This window comes from Aedes aegypti, chromosome 2 (genome assembly GCF_002204515.2).
Source record: "Aedes aegypti strain LVP_AGWG chromosome 2, AaegL5.0 Primary Assembly, whole genome shotgun sequence".
NCBI lineage: Eukaryota > Metazoa > Arthropoda > Insecta > Diptera > Culicidae > Aedes > Aedes aegypti.
In genome coordinates this window covers 286,052,497-286,074,199 of record NC_035108.1, presented here as the reverse complement: position 1 = coordinate 286,074,199, position 21,703 = coordinate 286,052,497, and the positions used below count along the sequence as shown (strand labels likewise).

Here is a 21,703-nt window from a genome sequence, read left to right as displayed (position 1 = left end):
CCGAAATGGTTCTTATTATATACATAGAGAAACTCTTTGCTCATGGTAGTAGCCTTTGGTAAACTTTGGTTAAACTTTTGATTTATTTAACAAAACAAGTATTGAGAACCTGGAAGAAGAGAAAACAGAAATGTTCAAATTTCTGTATGAATTTCCTGAGAAAATGATTAAGGAGTCCTGATAAAAACACAAAAACTAATTCGTAGATGAAATTTTGACAACAATCTTTGGTCGAATCGCTGAGAATTCTCTGCGAAAACTCTCATTGGAATCATAGTAGGATTTTTTTTTATTTTTTTTTATTAGTGAGGCGTTTAGCCACAGGCTGGTTCGCCTCCAAGATAGTAGGAATTCATTCTAGTAGTATCTAGACGATCTGGAGTATTTCCTAGAATAATCTGACTAGAGACGCCTGAAAAGATTGTCAAGATGAACTTCTACAGAAACTCCAATTAACTGAGCTACCGCCAAACGGGGTAACTTGAAATAGGAATGAAACTTGCAACGCATCGCCATAATCCAATTTGCGTTTTCTGTACCATTCAGTAAAATTATTTTATTCGTTACATCTATTGATCAGAAATTTTTGGACAAAATTTGAGTATTGTTTCTACTTGGGTTGGTTTGAGAGAGGTGAAAATCATATCAAATGATGATCGCATAAAAACAAGACGTTTTAAATGCTCTCATCACAAGGTTATTGTACACGATGACTACATCATAAAGTGTGCTTCCAAATCCTTTCTCACAAGGGGAAATAGGCAGATAAAATCATATACAAAACGAAAAACAGATTAAACCAATCAACTATTTGATAATGTTCATGATTCATTTAAATTGTCTATAAAAACACGGAAAACTCAAAGTTGAGTCTGGTACATTATACTGAAGACGTCCCTACATTTGAGGTCAAAATACGCATATCTGTTAAAGGACACAGTGGAATTAACGTTCAACGCTCCGTCATCGTAATCATCGTCATCATCGAAACTTCAAAAGCAATTTTTCTGTTCAAAACTGAAAATTATTTGATGAAAATGTGTTCACTGTGTTTCGGATGGAAAATAGAATACAGTGAACACATTTTCTAGATTTTGTACGAAAAAACTGCTTTTGAAAATTCCGGAATCAATGATGGATCCTGCCCTCTTAAAAGGTGTAGCACTGAATTCGGTTTTTATTTATGTAGAGGTATTCCACTAAACAGATCGATGATTTATTATGAATTTCGTTATTTATCAAGAACTTCTGAATGCAAACTTTGGAGAAATTCTTGCAGGGATTGAACAAGTTATAATACACGTTCCAAATTCTTGTAAGAAACTTTGCGAGAATGCCTGGAACAATTAATAAACAAAATCCTTGTGTTGTAGAAACAAAATTCTACAGAAATTTCTTGATAATATATTGATTTTGTTTTTGTAAAGTTATTGGAGTAATTTCATTAAAATTATCGGAGAAATTCATTACATCTAAAGAAATTAACGAGAATCCTGAGAAAAATTCTGGAGCAGTTGCTGACAATACTCTGGGTTATTTCGTAGTTTAGTTATGCTGGCTAGATCTCTGCCCTGAGATGATAACGGATTTTTTTGCAGATATTCCAAGTTTCGTTTGAGATTATTAACGAAACCTTTGAATGCTCTCTGATTCAAAAAAATGAAAGATCTTACTTTTTTGCAGAAGCTTATTTTGGATGAATTCCTAGAATCCTCCAAGAAATTATTATGATAGCAATATGAAGACGATCTTTGAAAAAATCGTACATAAGATGAGCCCATACAGACGTAGGAGCATAATGAATTTGAATCCCACTGGTCGAAGACCTCATCTTTACTATCTTTATCATAAAAATAGTGTTCTGTGAAATTTTCAGCTGCTACGCCACGCCACGTACAAATATTCTGTGGAAACATGTTTTTCACGATTCGTTTTTTTATCTCCCGTGCGTGTCGATTCAAAAATTGAATGGATGCTCGGTTCGGGATGGATTAAGAACTGCAGTGCGAGCATTTTGATGGGCAGTGCTAGGTTACGGCTCGCGCTATCGTTCATTTATTAGAGGAGTGACAGATTGCAGAGGATTTTCGAAAAAGGAATTTGGTAAGTTTGTTCTGATCAGCAGCGCATAATCACAATACGTAAATATCAACAATTTGTCGGTCAGAACGTCTACCGAACGTATCCTATGGCACTACCCTTTCCATCAACAATCCACAACATCCCGTAGGTGTAAAATCAATCATCCTTTCCATTCCCCAGCTTTCGCAAGGACGTGGCCAGGACAGCTCTCGATTATTGAAAGATGCGTTAATCTTGTCTAAGAGTTAGAGGTTAGTCCCAAATCTCTGACTTTGGTAACGGACGGGAAGGAGGCAACCCTCATACAATGGTCTAGGACTGTACTACCTACGAATTTGTGCGAAATGCTTAATGCTAAAATGCTAATTTATTTATTTTTATTTACTTGGACTTGAAAAAGTGATTAATTATGACGATTATTTTTAGCGACGGAATAAAACCGCTCACATATGGGGTAAAAGCGGCCACCATGATTTTTGTGCACAATTTTGCAAAAGGTACTTAAATTCACTATGATTCTAAGAAGTTTGATGTTTTATAAATTCTAGTTCTACATTGTTCAACGTGGATGTTGAATCATATTTCGGTGAATTGATTTCTAAATCTCAGATGTTAACCTAATATCATCTTGCGATAACCATACTGTGGAAAATATCTGGAATTGGCTTTCATTTTTAACTTTCTATAAAAAATTTCCCTTGCGGAATCCTTAAGTGAACATCTGTTATATTTATATCAAATTCAATATCGATGAACAAAAACATTTTTTTGACATTTGTTATGAAAAATTTGATGTTTAGTACTGCTATTTAGACAAAATCCTACAGTCTGACAAAAACCTTATGTTTTTTTTTATGTTTTCAAGAAAACCGCCATTTTCATGCCAAACTGAAGTTGGGCGCTCTCACCTCGCCTTCCCCTAAGTGACAAGCTCGGGGATGGGATTCGATTGGAGATTGAATTTTGAAACATTTTCAAATTTTGATTCGCCCTACTTTTCCATACCTTCCTCTGGCTACGTATATAAATGCTCATATTACGGGTTGACATGACATTAACACCGTCAGGCAATTCGATGTTGCAGATCAGCAACTCTCAATAGACTTCCTGATGTAAGTGACAAAATTCATTGGCTTTTGTCGGCATCGTAAATCTTCATATCGAGATATTAGCGCATTTTACGATACCATTTTGAACTGATCTTCTCGAACCATAATCTTGACAACGAATCGCAGATGTAGGGGGCGATCCATTAATTACGTAAGACAATTTGCGGGGTTTTTCAACCACCCCTCCCCCCATAGTAAGATTTTTTGTATGAAAATTAAAAATAAATTGTATGACGAGTAAGAAATCTCAAACCCCCCCTCCCCCCAAAAACACTTACATAATTAATGGACCGCTCCTAGCCACTGAGTACCCCTATAAAGCGTGTGTTCATGGAGACGCTTGGTGTTTCGTTGCTAAACCGTTAACCCTCTAATACCCAAATTTTTATTTTCAATTTAAGTTTTATTTTTTGTTATCTAAAATCGTTCTAAACACGTTTTGGGCATTTATTTATTTTTATTCGCAAATTTTAAAATTTTGGTTTTTGATTTTTATGATTTTTATTTTTGAACATCCCTAGCTTTTTTCATTTTTTCTTGAAGCCTTTTCTATTTGTTGATTTTTGGCAATAATAAAAATTTAAATTGTTACGGTATTTTTAAAAATATTAAATTTTTAATTTATTTTCGGAGCGTATTTTATTTTCCGTGTAACTAACGGAAATACAGGTTTGAAATGATTTTAATACCACCAGGCTCTTCTTTTGTGATAGGTTAATCGTAGAAAAATATAAAAGGTACGATTTTTTTATATTACACGTAAAATGAAGCCCAGGCATTTATAAGTTTTATAAGAATGCAATTTTTCAAACAATTTCTAAAAATACAAAAAAGTTTGAAAAGTCATAAAAAACTTTTCTTATATGCGTGTTATGAGTCAAGGTATAATCCAAAAATAAAATCATTTTGATTTCCGAGCTACGAAAAAATACACAAAATTCCAAAGTGTACCCCGTCTAAAGACGGGGTTGGGTATTAGAGGGTTAACCATGTGTGTGAAAAGAGTTCTCAATGCTCTAGAAAACGTACCCATTTTTAAGAAAAAAAAAATGGATTATCTAAAATTAACAACGAAATCTATTGAAAACATCTAAACAAAAATTGACGTGTGCTCTGCTGCTTTCACCACATCGATGTCAAACGCGCCAACTAGTTGATGACAAAGGTCGCTGATTCTATTTCGAACTGCACTATTATTAAATCGGTTTTTATTTTTACTCGGTATCCTTGTTCACCTACAGTGATGGTGATATTTTAACTGCCTCTGTTTACGTTGTTGTTGGTGGGCCCACGGGAGTTGGGATTCTATTTTGAGCCAAAGTAACTGCATGTAAATGTACGGAGAAATCAATTTTTCGCACCGCTGCTCGTCTGGTTCGAATTGGCACGACCTGCCCTCTGGTACCGCCAATGAAGCCAGCAAAGTTGCCAGAAATGCTATTAATAGTGAAGTTTGCTCTGCATCTGAGCATTTTTGTTGAGCAGCTACACCTGGGAACTATGCTAGGCAGCGCCAACATCTACGTCAGCAGCCGACTGTTGTGAACTCCCACGTATCCATCAGCAATCAGACGCAACAGGTTCGCATAACGCTCTATGCTTTGCTTACCCCTTTGCTTTGCGGGGAAGTTTTGTTTTCAAGGTGGCGGTCTTATTCCAAAGAAGAAAAATACACATAGCTATCGTTACGACTTTTGTGATTCTGAATATAACTTAACCCGCTCTGCCGATGCAATGACACCTCTAGAGAGACGTGCTTCAGAGAGAAGGTGGGTTTTTGGGTGGGTTGAAGAGAGGTGGCGAAGGATTGGCGTCGTGTAAACACGTTTCGTTCACAAATTACCGCACATATGAACGGTTCTTTGAGGCAAAAAGTGTTTGCGACCGTTAGAAAATGCTAGTTCACATTAGCCCTCTAAAACTCAACCCCGTTTTTAGACTTTGGAATTCTGTACATTTTTTCGTAGCTCGGAAACCAAAATGATTTTATTCTTGTCTGAAACCTTGGCTTATAACACGCATGACAAAAGTTTTTTTATGACTTTCGAACCTTTTTTGTATTTTTGAAAATTGTTTGAAAAGATATATTCTTATATAACGAATAATATAAAAAATCGTACCTTTTATATATTTCTACGATCAACCTATCACAGAAGAAGAGCTTGATGGCATTATAATAATTTCGAACCTATTTTTCCGTTAATTACACGGAAAATAAAAAAATCTATATTAAAAGTAGCGTAAAAACTAGAATTTTTATTATTGTCAAAAATCAGTAACCAGAAGTGGCTTGATGAAAAAATGAAAAAGGATAGGGATGTTCAAAAATAAAAGCTTTTAAAATCAAAAACCAAAATTCATAGATTTGCAAATGAAAATAAATCATTGTCCACAACGTGTTTAGAACGATTTTAGATTACGTAAGATGATATTTAGATCGAAAATAAAAAATTGGGTATTGAAGGATTAAAAAAAGATCTGTTTCAAATTAATATTAATTCAACATCTTTTTCTGCTCGGATGAGCCACTGCGACCATTATTTTGATCTATTGTGCCATTACTCGTATCCTTAGTGTATAGTTCACTTCACGGTGAAATTCTCTTTCTTTCGCTCGCTACCACAAACCCTGAAAACAATGAAGCCAGGCCGGTACCTATCAATATCAATGTTGTCCGCAAAGCAAACAAATTGTCCAGATCTTGTGAAAATCGTCCCTCGACTGACTGTTAAGTCCGGCTCTCCACATGACACCTTCAAGCGCTATATTGAACAACAGGCACGAAAGTTCATCACCTTGTCGTAGTCCCTGCCGAGACTCCAACAAACTGGAGTGTTCGCCCGAGATCTTCACGCAGCTTTGCACACCGTTTCTAATCAGTCTTGTGAGCTTCTCGGGAAAGCTATTCTCGTACATGATCTTCCATAGCTCTACACGGTCAACACTGTCGTATGCTGCCTTGAAATCGATGAACAGATGGTGCGTAGTGACCTGGTACTTACTTGATACTTGATGGGCTACAATTCTGATGAATCTGCGCCGAATGGATGAGTCTTCTTCACTGGGCTCGGTTCTGGGCCAATCGCTTCCAGTCGCCCTGAACGTTAAGTGCCCTTAAGTCCTCCTCAACTGCAAAAAGCTATCGTGTGCGCGGTCTACCACGAAGTCGGCGGCCTCGTCCGGGTTCTCTGTTGAATATTATCTTTGCTTGTCGTTCTTCCGGCATACGGGCAACATGACCAGCCCAACGCAGCCTGCCGTGTTTTATGCGCTTGAAAATATCCTTGGTAACACTTGGTACAACTCGTGAATCATGCGACGCCGTCAGATGCCGTTTTCTAGTTTACCGCCAAGTATTGTTCGCAGCACTTTACGTTTAAACACCCCGAAAGCTCTCCGGTCGACTTCCTTCAATGCCCATGATTCATGGCCATATAAGACAACCGGGAGGATCAGTGTCTTGTATAACGCGAATTTTGTTTTCGTTTGCAGGCTACGCGACTTCAGGTGGTTACGGAGCCCGTAGAAAGCCTGACTCGCAGCTGCAATACGTCTTTTCACCTCGCGGGTAACATCATTATCGCATGTGCCTAGTGTTCCAAGATACACATATTCTTCCACCACTTCAAACTTTTCACCACCTAGCACCATTTCGCTACCACTAACACGTCCAGACCTATGTTGACCACCAGCTATCATGTACTTCGTTTGTTGAACAGAATTCCAGACATGATTTTGTACGCCGAATTAAGGAGTTCTATCCCTCGGTAATTGGCGCATTCCAGTCGATGCCCTTTCTTGTACAGAAGGCAAATGAGACCTTCCAACCAACTAGTAGGCATTTGTTCTTCCTCCCATATCCTCGAAATGATACGGTGAAGATGTTCGTGTAGCCGCTCACTTCCGTGTTTGAGAAGTTCGGCCAGGCTTGTTGTTCTTCAGCCCATTAATAGCTTTCTTTACCTCATCTAGTGTTGGAGGTTCCACAGCCTGTCCATCGTCATCGATTTGGATTCTGCTACCAGATCCACTTCCATAATCTCCGTTTAGCAATGACTCGAAGTACTCTTTCCACCTGGCGGCCACCATTGTTTTATCCGTCAGCTTCTTGCGCCTGAGCAATTACTGCCTCTTCATACTCCTTTTCCTTTCTGCGATGGATCCGTTTTTCGGCTGCCCTTGCTTCCTTGTGCCGCTCTCTGCTCTGACGGGTACCAGACACCAGCACCCGGCTTCTAGCCAATTTCATCTCGTTCGTCATTCTCTGGCACTCCTTGTCGAACCAACCGTTCCTTGGTCTTCGTTGAGCAGTACCTACCACTTCTCGCGCTACTGTGCTCCCATAGATCGCTGAGGTTGACGCTTTCGTTGATTTTGCTAATCCACTCGTCGAGCTTTTGATGGTAGTCCGCTGCTACATCATCTGCTGACAGGCGTTGGATATTGAAACGCAACGATTGTCGATTTCTGAAACTCGAAACGGTTGATAATCGCGCTCGAATTTTGCTTACAACGAGATAGTGGTCTGAGTCGATATTGGGGCCCCTGAAAGTTTTAACATCGATAACATCTCAAAAATATCGGCCGTCTACCAGAACATGGTCGATTTGGTTGCAAAGTTCACCATTTGGGTGTTGCCAGGTGTGCTCACTCGTCCAGGTTCTTATAAGGTCCTGACGTTCCACGAAACTCGTTTCCAAACATAATCCTTTCTTCGTTGCCGGTTGCCAAAAATAACGTTCGTTTCTACGTCTTTCTCCATTTTTCGTGGTGAATAATGAATTCGGTATGCTACCTTACCGGGGACGCGCTACTTACATTACTTTGATGGGATTGCCATCTTAGGTGAAACTGATGTGATACAGCATGTCATAATCAGCCGTTGGATGCCAGAACAGACGCTGTTTGAGCCGCACCTCCTGGTGTACAGACGCTCAGAACGTACCTTCTCACTCTACCTGATGTCAGAAGGACAACAGTGCCCAGGCTGCACTACCAGCTAAGTACGCAACCCTTAGCTAGCGGTCTTTGTCATCATTTGACCCGTGGAAGCGCGAGGTAGGAACTTGTGAGGACCAGAGCTGTGTTGGTCGCTCCTTCCTGATTGTCGACTCACCATTTTGCAGCCCAGGGACCTGGTACTCATGGCATTTCTGGAGGATTTGTCGCACGGAAAAGATCTGGTCCGTTGTCGAGTGGTCGTCGATGAAACCAGCTTGATAGCTTCCCACAAACTCATTTGCTATAGGTGCTAGACAATGAAAGAGAATCTGGGATAGCATATTGTAGGCGGCGTTTAGGATAGTGATTGCACGATAATTTTCACACTGCAGTTTGTCACCCTTCTTTTAGATAGGGCATAACACCTTATTTCCACTCCTCCAGTAGCTGTTTTGTTTCCCAGATATAGACTGTCAGCCGATGCAGACAAGCGGCTAACATGTCCGGGCCCATCTTGATGAGTTCGACTCCGATACCATCCTTGCCAGCGTCCGTGTTGATTTTGAACTGTTTTAGTCCCGGAATAGGCGGGTTTGCTGTTTCCGCTTTAGTCTGTAACGTTCCACGTTTTGCCGCGTACCATGCTGCAGCATTGTAGCCCACGCTGCATTCTTCTCCTTCAAAACCTCCTGCCACTCCTCGTCGAACCAATCGTTTCTTGATCTCCATTCCACATATCCGAAAATGATTTCAGCAGTGTCGTTAATAGCTGCTTTGACTGTCCCCCAGCAGCCCTCAAGGAGACCCTATCGAGCTCGTCCTCATCGGGCAACGCTGCCTCAAGATGCTGCGCGTACGCATTGGCGACATCCGGTTGTTTCAGTCGCGCTAGATTGTACCGAGGCGGGCGTCGGTACCGTACATCGTTGATGACGGATAGTTTTGGGCGATGTTTCACCATCATCAAGTAGTGGTCGGAGTCAATGTTAAGGCTCAAGAATCCATCATCCAATCATCAGCAATCATCAAAACTTAAAAACCAGTTTTTTCGTTCAAATTTAAAGCAATCATCATAAAAATCTATCATCGTATTACATACAGCAAGGACAATGCAATAATAGATTTTCATGAACATTGCTTCAATTTTAACCAAAAAAAACTGGTTTTGAAAATTTGAAAAACGATGATGGTTATTTTCCTCTTAACGTCACGATAGGTTCTGACGTCAGTTATCTTGGCGAAGTGCCGTCCATCGATCAAAACGTGGTCGATTTGCGATTCTGTCTACTGAGGTGATCTCCAGGTGTACCGGTACGGGAGGCTGTGCTGGAAATAAGTGCAATGAATGGCCATATTCTTGGAGGTGGCAAAATCTATCAGTCGTAGGCCGTTCTCGTCCGCCAGTCGGTGGGCGCTGAACTTTCCAATCGTCGGTCTGAACTCCTCCTCCTGGCCAACCTGAGCGTTCAAATCTATGATGATCTTGACGTCGTGGCTTGGGCAGCGGACGCATGTGCGTTCGAGCTGCGCGTAAAATGCGTCCTTGTCATCATCAGTGCATCTGGAGAGTGGGCTATGCACGTTAATCAAGCTGAAGTTAAAGAATCGGCCTTCACGCTCGTTCAAATCTACTCAAAAGAGAGTAACTTTGACTCACTTTTGAAGTTTCAAGTTAGCTGTCAAAAGTGAGTAACTTTATTTTATCAAAGTGAGTAACTTTTTACTCAACCATGAAAGAAAACGACCTTACTCACTTTTGAGTAAACACAAACATATATGACTCACTTTGTAAACGTCAAAGACTTGTGAAAATTACGCGCGCTCGACCTGACAAATCCTCCGTTGTGGTGAAATTTCTTCCGTCGCCGTGATGTCGAACTGTTTTCAAAAACAGTCGAGATAAAAGCCGAGCCGGCAGAGCGCTTCGGAAGTCCAACCGGCGAACTCCAGATTAGTGCTGCGAAGTCAATATTCCTGATATCAAGTGAAGCGAGGTCGGATTGAAAATGACCAAGGTTTTGATCAAATAACCGCAAAAAAGTAAGAGGTTGTTTCCGAGATACGACCGCCAAGTTGACGTTGGATAACGTTAGCTTCTTCTATTTCCTGATTTAGGACCGTCACGAACTTATGAAAGATTTCTAAGTACTGACAAAAAATCTAATCAATTTCCAAACTATTTGTTGCATGTCAATTCTGATCTATTATGGACAATGAGTGTTATTATTTGGTTGGTCCGGTTAACACTTCAACACCGATAGAACCGGTCGATGGAAGATGAAGCATGAGCGGTAACTTTTGCTCTCCAAACAAATATACCGGTTGAACGTTAGGTCCATTCATGATCCACTAAGATTGGTTGCTTTAGTGGATACCGAAGCCAGTTTGAGGTTGAGGCTCTTGTCCATGAAGTCCGCTAACTCTGTGTTCTCCTCTTTGCTCAAATCGATGTTGAAATTACCTGTCACGATGATTGGCATGGTCTCCTTTTGATACTCCAAGAAGTTCCGCGCCATAAAGAACTTCTTCTGCTTCATTGTGGTATCCGGAGAAATGTAGAAGCAAACCAGTAGAGCCCGACAATTCATTTTAGTGATTTCGGCAGCGCAAATATCACCATAATCATCTGAAAAGCCCAGCTCCACATCATAACAGGTGCAGAGTTTGCGAATCTTGTGCGCCACAGCAATCGTTGTTGCTGGCGGTGAAATCGATCAGGACTTCTTGATTACGGTCACGGGACGGTGTTTTAATCACCCTCTTTATTTGAAAAGTTAATCTCAAGTACCACTCAATATATCGATGCGAAAAATGTATCACTAGCATTATATATATGTAGTGCACAGCCCATTAAATTTTCAGTTTAATCGGTTCACTAAAACTAGAGATTTGCTTCTGCAAAGTTTTGATGATAATTGTTAGAGTGAGACAAAAGATAGGGAAAATAACACGGTCTCCCGTGTCACCTTAAGACCGATCTGCGATTCCAGAGGTTTGTTTGAGGATACCAACCTGTACGCGATCCACGCCAAGCGTGTCACCATGATGCCGAAGTACATCCAGCTGGCTCGTCGTATCCGTGGCGAAGGCGCTTAAATTACGTTGAAGCACAATTTCAAACAACAACCCTTTACAGGGCCACTATTGAATAATTAATATTTAGTTATCAATTGTAATTTCGAATGATAAGTTTTCAACGGAGATAAATGGCAAACAAAGTTTTATCTAGGTTCCCGTTGCTCGGGTCGGGCGGTGGTAGCATTTTTGCAGCCTTCTCTGTGTGTGTATTTCAATTCGATCGACAATTTCTTACCAAATCAAAACGTCAACAAAGCTGTTGCTGATAAGTTTTAGCTCTTTGTTCGCCAAGTTGATACTGATCGCTCTAGCATGCGACGACGACAACGGCATCATTCAATCATCACTAATTGCGAGGCAAACCGTGATGGATTCTTAAATCAAGTGCCGTTCGCGATTTACCTGACCGCGCACACAATGGGAATTTTATTTCTTGACACTGAGATTCTCGAGAAGCATTATTTAGCCGTGATAAATGATTGCATGCAAATTACTGACCAAAATCTGAATCAATCACATCCAATCACCAGTAATGTCACTCTTCACGGTAGAAAATTCTCACAACTCTTTCAAAATGAAATGGTCGTCCTGAAAAGGACGGTTGGGGATAGTCACCGTCGATCAAACTGGATTGTCAATCCATTGTTAGACAAAAACACAGCACAAGATTACCGAAGACGATTAAATCGAAATGCGGTCGGTAATTTTGTGCTTCGTTGTTTTCGTTGGTTTGCTCACTCCTCCGACGGCAATTTTCAAGGTTTCTAGACGAGTTCTCCACGAATTTGATGGTCTAGCTGGATGCCCATGGCCATGATGAGCGATTTCACGGAACCCGCAGCATTTAGCTTGGGTTGGGAATAAACAAGAGCAGAAGCAGCGGCAGCGACGAATGTGTAAAATTTATTCCGATAGGAGTCCTTCTCCGGTTGCTGGTCGACGATTGACTGATGTGCGCGGGGCTCATTGAAGCTTGGTTGGCTTCGACTGAACACGATAGAATAAAGAGGAGTAAGAAGAAGGCCGAAAGGGGCGTTTCCCTTTGCATGACGAAAGTGGCTAAGATATCGAGCAATGATGTCTGTGCTAGGAATACACAAGAAAAATGTGCTTTTCTATGGAAAATAAGACATGCCTTGATATTTATCGATTTTTCAATAGTTTATTCATGAAAATCAATAGTTTTAATTATTGGAGTCGATTCGTAGAAAAATTTCTAATATTCAATGGTTAGCTATTGATAATCAATAGTTTTCTTTTAGATGAAGGAAAATTTCTGATCCATGGGTGCCAAAATGATGAAAATTGTTCAATGAGAATTTCGCAATTTTGTTACATATGTTCTCATAAAATATGGCAAGTCTAAGAAGCTGTTGGAAATGCCACTCTATTTTACAATCGTTGTGAAATGTTGTGACGGCACTGCAGCAGCGTCCACGAATACAGTATCAAATTGTCGTGCCATCAATTATTCCTGACAAATTAAATTTTGTATGAAGCTGTGAGATTGATTGAGAGATATAAGATGTAATAAGGTCGAAAATATTATTCTTTCAACTCTTTTCAACACATTTGATGGCCCTGAAAAGCGCCGATTTGCTTATACGACGAACCAGCTAAATGACGTGACGTGGATGGTGCACAAGAGCAACGGATTGTTGATTATCGGGCATAAGTCGAAATCTGCAAACGATGCTCACTTTTAAAATCTTGAGCGATTTCACAAGTCCGACGCTCGATTAGAAGCAGCTCCTCGGATCAGCAACTCAGAGGGCCTGTGGTATTTCGTTCCTAGCGGGCTTGCTTCTTGACCACCGATGCTGAATTCAAAGTCGAAATCTGCAAGCGTGGATAAATTTGCGGCGGCGATGACGACGGCTTGGACGTTTTTCCGAGCGGCAGTAGTTCGCTGCTCGGAGAAGCGCCCAAGCCATCGTCATCGCCGCCGCAAATCAACCTTGCGTCTTCCTCTTCCGACGACACAAATTGAACTGTGACGGCGGGAGCAAACGCAAAGCGAAAATGACTCGCCCGACCGTGTAAACAGTCCGACCGCAAAAAGAAGACTGAGGGAAGAAGCAGGACCGGTGCGCTTTTATAGTGGGAAGCGGAACCCAAAAATGTGCTTGAACGTGATTGGTTAGATAAGAAAGGGGTCAACATTTTACGATTTTTCAATAGTTTGTTGCTAATAATCAATAGTGTCCTCCATTTGAATCGACGCGTAGATAAATTTGCGATCGATTGATGTATAAATATTGAAAATCTATCGACAAATGGCTGAGTTATTAGCGGTCAAAACCTGACCATTTTTCGTTACATGCTCAATTTTTCGTTTTTTGAAATTGTACCCCCATATGTTGCCGAAGGACGTTATCCAACGTCAAAAAAATATAAACAGTAAGTTTTACCGTCGTTCTTTTTATTGGGCTAATTATCAATTCTTTACAGTCTACCCGGGAAGGCTACTGGATCGGTCGAACTACATCCTCCATGACTTTCATCAATCCCCCAGATATTTATAACATCCGGGGATCCATTCCAGAGCAGCGAAAATTTCAACACAAATATCACAATATTTTTACTTGTTATCATGTATTATTATTATGTATTATGTATGAGATAATGAATAAATGTTATGCTCTTTGTATACATATATATATTTCTTCTGATTTTATAAATAACATAATACATTTATTTCCAAAATTATTATTTCCTGAAGTGAGTGACATCTACTCACTTTCGCAAATTTCAGATTAAACGAAGTGAGTAAGTGTTACTCCCATATTGACATTTGACTATGTTACTCTAAAGTGAGTAACGATGGTGTTACTCACTTTTGAGCAGTTCCACTTTGTTCCGAAGTGAGTCGAAATCTACTCACTTTTGAGTAGATCTGAACGAGCGTGTTTGATTCTTAACTTGCACATTCGTTTATTGATCGTCTACCACCCGACCAAGTGCCTCTGCGTATCACCCATCACTACAATTTCCATTTCCGTCGCTGTGGTCTTTGACGATTTTTCTGGTTCGTACTCTCTCGTTGACGTTCCTGTGCTGATATGTTTTCGCAGTTGATTTGCAGGGCCTGACACCAACCCCTTAGATTTCCGGATGACCATTGCCTCTAAGTAGTCCTTCTCTGGCACTCGGACGATGATCAGCCGCTCCTGACATGGGGAACAGACGCTGTTGTGAGCCGCTCCTAACATGGAGTACGGGTTTGATTACCCGATCTTCCCTAAGGTTGCTTGTACCGTGAGGAGATAGGGATAGGAGTTGCTGGGCAAGAGGCTAAGGACCGCACAGAGGGGTCTATTTTATTCCTGCATGTACACGAGGTACCAATGGTACCCCAAGCCCAGCCATTTACCAACCAGATGACTTATGGTCAATCGAGAGACCTTTCAAGATGTGTTTCTTCTTTCCAAGATGTTTGAGAAGAAGTTCGCGATTATTAAGAGTTTGCAAAGTCTCCTGCCTAAATCTTCTGAATTCGGAACATCTGGCCTCAATTGGCGGCACTCTTTGTTTCCTCACATGAATCAAAGATCCTGGGTTAGAGGCTGCTTCAATTTGATGCTCCGGTGTACATTTACTTGTAGGTTTTCCATTATTCAGCTCGAAGATTTATTAGCATTAGTGCAGTTACTCAGTTGTTCACCTTCGTTCGGGTTGCTAGTCTTGGTATTTTTCCTAGTTTCTGCACACTTAGAAAATATCACCGACTCCGGTAATTTTTTTTTACGAAATATAAACCGCTGAGCGCTCAGTAATGCTTTCGGTAAAGTTAAGAATTACCGAACGATCAGTAATTTAAATCAAAACGCAGCTGTCAAAATATTACAAACTGTTCGTTAACGATTACCGAGCAAATTGTAAAATTAATAACCGAACGTATTGTTGATATCAGTATGCAGTCAGTATTTCGTTCCAGATGATCAAAAAAAAACATAACAAAGAAAATTCATATTGATGGTGAATGAAACAAATTGATTTATTTTGGGTATTCATATTCGTCTTCACTTCATGTATAAAATAAGTACATTATTCTACAGTCTGAAGTTCAGAAGTACAATAAAACTTCGTTGGGCAGGATTGATTCCGGAATCATGAAATGCATGAAAAATGCTTGATAGGCCGTTGTAATCCGAGACGTGAACTGGTAATTGTATCCAATAACGAAACAGCAAATTGCAACCTAAAACACAGCTCTTTAATAAAATTGACATGAAAATATACTTATCATACTTACGGATAAGAACCAAACGCTCGGCTTGTTCATCCTACTTAGATTTTAAGAAATGATCTCGAACACATCTTTAAAAAATCATCGGACACAATCCAAACGCGTTGTTTTGCACTTTGAAACAAATATGGCGGCATGTTTGGTGTTTGGAACAAATAACAATTTGTTCGGTAAACCATTGTTGCGCTAGTACTGAACTACTGTAAAAGTTTACAGTCTACAGTAAATCTGAACGATATTCGGTTTTTCGGTAAATGTAATAACGACTTCGGTAAAAAAAGATAAATATGTTTATGATTTTCCTATTTTTTCAAATTTTTTCGGTAAAGCTCGTTAGCGATACCGAAACTTCAGTTCGTTTTTCATTTACAGGGCGTTTTCGGTAAGAATGTTTACCGAACAACAAAATAAAAACTAAGTGTGTGTATAGCACTTTTTGCAGTTTTGGTTCTACACACTAAAGAAGCATATTTTAAACTGGGAATAGTGATGGTTGTATATTAGACCTATTCATATTTTCAAAAATGTCGGGAAACTCCCCAGTCAACCAATACTTTGATTTTTCATTGCGAAATGAACTTCTGGCCAAAATTTCACTCAATTTAGAGTAAATTTAGTAGTGCTTCAAATCAATAATGTGTTTTTGGGCTATTTTCAAGCTTTAAAAAATCATAACTACCGAGCGAAGCATCAAAATTTATCGGAAATACTTCTACATAGTAGTTTATCCAATTCTACGAACTTTTGCCGAACACAATTTTATGATTGGAGCAAGTTTTAGCATAGTTTGGTTGAGGTTTGTATCTCGAGGTTCTTGAAAATCTCTTTTTTTCGGGAATTGTTTTCACTGAACAGCATGCCTGCATGAAAATTTCGGATTTTTAATTTCCAGACATGATGACAATGCATATCTAAAAGTCAATCCCGTTCAAAGTAACCATTTATCTTACGAAAATAAATTGTAAAAAATAGGTAATTATGAAGCACATTTGTAAATCCACTGTGGGTGAGCCAAGAGCACCACCGTGAGCTTCAATGAATACAAAAAATGAACACGTTAGCACTGCCTTTTCTCAGTCGATGATGATAATTGTTTTCAAATCGTTCTAAATGATTAGTGAAATGCGATCAAAACAATCATCACTCGGAAAGAAAAAGCAATGCTAACTTGTTCAATTCATTCGTTTCCGGTACATGTGTCATGCATGATTTAACTATCATCAGGTTGCGATGCGGTGCTCGATCTTTGGGCATTTATTGTAATTTATTGCCTTTAGCAACATGTAATCTGTTGATGGTCAATGAATTCATAAATGTATTATGTTTGATTCCCGTTGACTAGGGCCTGAAAAAATAATACCAATGCATGTTTTATATACCATGTATATTGAGAAAACTGTAATTTCTGGGTACGGCGGAATACAAATTTGGATCAAACAATGTTAAAACTCAATTTAATCTTGATAGCGTGTTCGACAAACTTTAACAGAATAGAATTAGCTTTCAAATAGTGGTAATAGCAAGTGGTTTTGATTTTCCACAAAATCATAACTAGGATTTTTCAAACCTTGTAATAAGCCCAAAAACACATTTTCAACTTGAAGCATACTGAAATCTTTATCAAATGAGCTGAAAATTTGACCAGACATTGATCTTAGCATGAGAATTCCAAATACTGCTTGACCGGTAGATTTCCAGACATTTTTTTTTAAATATGAACAGGTCTATTGTATATGTCAAGTGAATCATAACTGGTCAAGGCTCTATTTACTACCAAAAACATATTTATTTATTTGAAGAGTTGTTATTTTATCTACGATTTGTTTCAGGTGTGGATCGCAATATTGTTTGGAATCTAAAATATTTCCTACGTACTTAACTTCTGTGAAAAGTCTAATTAATGTTCCTCTTTATATCAAGCATTTTATGGTTGCATCTCGAAGGCTATCGTTCTGCTGACGAACAATCTATGTATATTACCAACGTATGCATACGTATGGTCAACCAATCATGGTCATTTGGTGTCGGCCAGCCACAATCCAGGGTTCACGACACGTCTCAGCTACTGTTTACACTCGAATCCAGAAATATACGCCACATCGTAATGATTGATAAACAACCGGGGAAAGCAGAGGCCAGAGAACAGTGTGGAGGTGCCGTTCGTCAAGGTTTGATGAGAAATCGCTTCCACTTCCGAATCACTTCGATTCCGAAGAAGACAGCTGTTTATCTTTTCCGAAGGATTTTCGCCCGGTTGCGGATTCGTCGCCGCTTATAGACGCTGTGACGGCAATTACTGGCTTAGCCATTGGGAAGAGTGGGATCGTTAACTGTGTTTATTCACATGCAGTGAAGGTGATATCGTAAATTTGGTCAGAAATTGAGTTATTAATGCTTCCTTTGATTTTTTTTGACGTTGGATAACGTCTTACGGCAACATATGGGGGTACAATTCAGAAAAACGAAAAATTGAGCATGTAACGAAAAATGGTCAAGTTTTGACCGCTAATAACTCAGTCATTTATCGATAGATTTTCAATATTTATCAATGAATCGATTGGAAATTTATCTACGCGTCGATCCAAATGGAGGACACTATTGATTATTAGCAACAAACTATTGAAATATCGTAAAACGTTGACCCCTTTCTTATCTAACCAATCACGTTCAAGCACATTTTTCGGTTCCGCTTCCCACTATAAAAGCGCACCGCACCCTGCTTCTTCCCTCATTCTTCTTTTTGCCGTCTGACTGTGAACACGGTCGGCGAGCAAATTTCGAGAGTCATTCGCGTCCTCAGTTCAGTTTTCAATAGGACGCGAATCAACACGCATTAGAACCGAAGAACCACGCATTTCGGAGCCGCAGCAACTGAAGCCGATCATTTGAGTGCACCAGCCAGCATAATCGTTTTCGGCCGGAAATCGTCGCTACCAGCCAGTGCTCCGCTGTCATTGCCATGCGGGAGGCTAGCGCGGTCATTCTGGTTCATTAGATCGAGCGGCACAGCCGTCACCGTCCGTGTAATATTCCCTAATTTGTACGAGATGGCTGAAGAAAATCGACCAAAGCCGCTTGTTGAAGCGCACATCGTCATCCGCACCGCAAATCTCATCGGGCGAGGAGGATTGAAACCAGTGCGCCGTCAAAGTGTGTCTGTGTTACGCAAATTCAACAATTCAATCGGCACTTTTCAGAGCCAACAAATGTGTTTTAAAGAGTTGATTGTGCAATATTCTTTAATTTGTTCGAGATGGCTGAAGAAAATCAACCAAAGCCGCCAAAATGTGTCCGTGTTACGCAAATTCAACAATTCAATCGGCCCTTTCCGGAGCCAACAAATGCGTTTTAAAGAGTTATTTGTATAATATTCCCTAATGTGTTTACCACATACTTGCTATAATCTCTTAATTCATCTCATAGCATCATACAATAATGGATTTATTACGAATAATTGACAATACGGCAATTTGTAGCTGTTTCCGAGGATGCTACTGCAGTGCCGTCGGGTTGCAATAACAGCATAATGCTAATCTGTACATCCCTTACCCAGACATCAGTTTCATATAGCCTATTTCCCAGATAAGAAAACGAAGAATATGAAAGGAGGAGCATCATCTGCTATTCTCAGGGTATAAAGCATCCCTCCTTCGTTGAATCTGGTTTCATTCTGTTTTCGCTTTCGAGCTGGTAAGAGCTTCTCCAAACCTGCTCAGCTCCTCGCTCCCAGGGGCAAGCTGTTGTACGAGATGGCTGAAGAAAATCGACCAAAGCCGCTTGTTGAAGCGCACATCGTCATGTGCATCGCAAATCTCATCGGGCGAGGAGGATTGAAACCAGTGCGCCGTCAAAATGTGTCCGTGTTACGCAAATTCAACAACTCAATCGGCCCTTTTGAGAGCCAACAAATGTGTTTGAAAGAGTTATTTGTATAATATTCCCTAATGTGTTTACCACATACTTGCTATAATCTCTTAATTCATCTCATAGCATCATACAATAATTGATTTATTACGAAAAATTGACAATACGGCAATTTGGAGCTGTTTCCGAGGATGCTACTGCAGTGCCGTCGGGTTGCAATAACAGCATAATGCTAATCTGTACATCCCTTACCCAGACATCAGTTTCATATAGCCTATTTCCCAGATAAGAAAACGAAGAATATGAAAGGAGGAGCATCATCTGCTATTCTAAGGGTATAAAGCATCCCTCCTTCGTTGAATCTGGTTTCATTCTGTTTTCGCTTTCGAGCTGGTAAGAGCTTCTCCAAACCTGCTCAGCTCCTCGCTCCCAGGGGCAAGCTGTTGTACGAGATGGCTGAAGAAAATCGACCAAAGCCGCTTGTTGAAGCGCACATCGTCATGCGCATCGCAAATCTCATCGGGCGAGGAGGATTGAAACCAGTGCGCCGTCAAAATGTGTCCGTGTTACGCAAATTCAACAATTCAATCGGCCCTTTTCAGAGCCAACAAATGTGTTTTGAAGAGTTGATTGTGTAATATTCCCTAATTTGTTCGAGATGGCTGAATAAAATCGACCAAAGCCGCTTGTTGAAGCGCACATCGTCATCCGCACCGCAAATCTCATCAGGCGAGGAGGATTGAAACCAGTGCGCCGTCAAAATGTGTCCGTGTTACGCAAATTCAACAACTCAATCGGCCCTTTTGAGAGCCAACAAATGTGTTTTAAAGAGTTATTTGTATAATATTCCCTAATGTGTTTACCACATACTTGCTATAATCTCTTAATTCACCTCATAGCATCATACAATAATTGATTTATTACGAATAATTGACAATACGGCAATTTGGAGCTGTTTCCGAGGATGCTACTGCAGTGCCGTCGGGTTGCAATAACAGCATAATGCTAATCTGTACATCCCTTACCCAGACATCAGTTTCATATAGCCTATTTCCCAGATAAGAAAACGAAGAATATGAAAGGAGGAGCATCATCTGCTATTCTAAGGGTATAAAGCATCCCTCCTTCGTTGAATCTGGTTTCATTCTGTTTTCGCTTTCGAGCTGGTAAGAGCTTCTCCAAACCTGCTCAGCTCCTCGCTCCCAGGGGCAAGCTGTTGTACGAGATGGCTGAAGAAAATCGACCAAAGCCGCTTGTTGAAGCGCACATCGTCATGCGCATCGCAAATCTCATCGGGCGAGGAGGATTGAAACCAGTGCGCCGTCAAAATGTGTCCGTGTTACGCAAATTCAACAATTCAATCGGCCCTTTTCAGAGCCAACAAATGTGTTTGAAAGAGTTATTTGTATAATATTCCCTAATGTGTTTACCACATACTTGCTATAATCTCTTAATTCATCTCATTCCATCATACAATAATTGATTAATTACGAATAATTGACAATACGGCAATTTGAGGCTGTTTCCGAGGACGCAGCGTAGTTAACGTCATGCAATCGGGTCTTGTACACAGCCCCCTTTGATTTTTGTATAGAAATAAAAATAAATTAAAATATAAATTGTATGGCGCGTGAGAAATCTGAAACCCCCTTCCCCCATGAACCTTTATGTAATAAATGGATGGCCCCTAAGGATATTATTTCCATCTATTAAATGTAAGGGCTAAAGAATATGATTATCTCTGGGATTATTCATAAGGAACGGTCGCATTTCCCAAGTGATCCATTTCATTCATAATTTTCTTGTCAATTATCGCAGTCATGATCATTGATTAGTTGCGAGTTTGGTGATGCATTCCCTATTACGGACATCATTTTCATACTACAAACAGATCACCCAAAACTCTTTCTCTGTTTATTTGGAGAGCAAAAGTTACCGCCCATGCTTCTTCTTCTATCGACCGGTTCTATCGGTGTTGAAGTGTTAACCGAACCAACCAAATAATAACACTCAATATCCATAATAGATCAGAACTGACGTGCAACAAATAGTTTGAAAATTGATTAGATTTTTAGATTTCTAGGTAAATCTTTCATAAGTTCGTGACGGTCCTAAATCAGGAAATAGAAGAAGCTAACGTTATCCAACGTCAACTTGGCGGTCGTATCTCGGAAACAACCTCTTACTTTTTTATTTCACGTTTATCCCTGTAAAAAGTGACGCTAGATTATCCAAGTTCACCCATCCCCCTAACCCCCCCCTAAGTGCTTACGTAACTATTGAACGGGCACTTGAAGATTTTTTCGACATTTTGACCTATATGTGTTCGGTGAGTTGAATGTATAATAAGTTTGCTTTGTCTTTCCCAAAACATGTTTCT

General features: G+C 40.0%; 1 protein-coding gene across 1 annotated transcript in view; it reads left to right on the top strand.

Moving 5' to 3' along the window:
* The window catches only part of LOC5576296 (serine/threonine-protein kinase SBK1), a 95,842-nt gene that overhangs the window by 58,449 nt on the left and 15,690 nt on the right, over nucleotides 1–21,703 (top strand). The gene's annotated exons all lie outside the window — the stretch shown is intronic.